We start from the raw sequence: 298 nt of genomic DNA, 5'->3' as shown, positions 1-298 counted from the left end.
TCAAATTCATCTACAATGTTCAACACACAGGCAAAAATATTTCACACAATGAAAACAACAAAACTTACCTGATTTTTTTGTTTCATTCCTTTTAGTGGGTATAACAAGGTCTTTCAGTGATGTTGTATTAATGTTTTTTTCTTGCTGTTATTGCTTAACTTTATTGCATCTAATATCTCCTTGATCAATATCTGCAAATAAGAAACCCTTTAGTTGAGATTCCTTTCATTCCAGAGCTTAAAAAGGACACTTCAAAGCTTTGTCAATGTTAACAGCCTTTCCTAACAAAACAATACTA

General features: G+C 30.9%; 1 protein-coding gene and 1 long non-coding RNA gene across 2 annotated transcripts in view; both read right to left on the bottom strand.

Annotated features, from left to right (window-relative positions):
* The window catches only part of LOC119590697 (glycosyltransferase 8 domain-containing protein 1-like), a 3,807-nt gene extending 3,670 nt beyond the window's left edge, over positions 1–137 (bottom strand). Inside the window, exon 1 of the mRNA XM_037939382.1 lies at positions 69–137. The gene's annotated coding sequence lies outside the window, so the exon portion shown is untranslated. The remainder of the gene's footprint in view (positions 1–68) is intronic.
* Positions 138–139: 2 nt separating this feature from the next.
* The window catches only part of LOC119590698, a 1,846-nt gene continuing 1,687 nt past the window's right edge, over positions 140–298 (bottom strand). The window contains exon 3 of the long non-coding RNA XR_005230281.1: positions 140–191. This is a non-coding gene — a long non-coding RNA (uncharacterized LOC119590698). The remainder of the gene's footprint in view (positions 192–298) is intronic.

This window comes from Penaeus monodon, chromosome 27 (assembly GCF_015228065.2).
Source record: "Penaeus monodon isolate SGIC_2016 chromosome 27, NSTDA_Pmon_1, whole genome shotgun sequence".
Lineage (NCBI taxonomy): Eukaryota > Metazoa > Arthropoda > Malacostraca > Decapoda > Penaeidae > Penaeus > Penaeus monodon.
The sequence above is the reverse complement of the archived record's forward strand: the minus strand, read 5'-3'. Positions and strand labels throughout refer to the sequence as shown.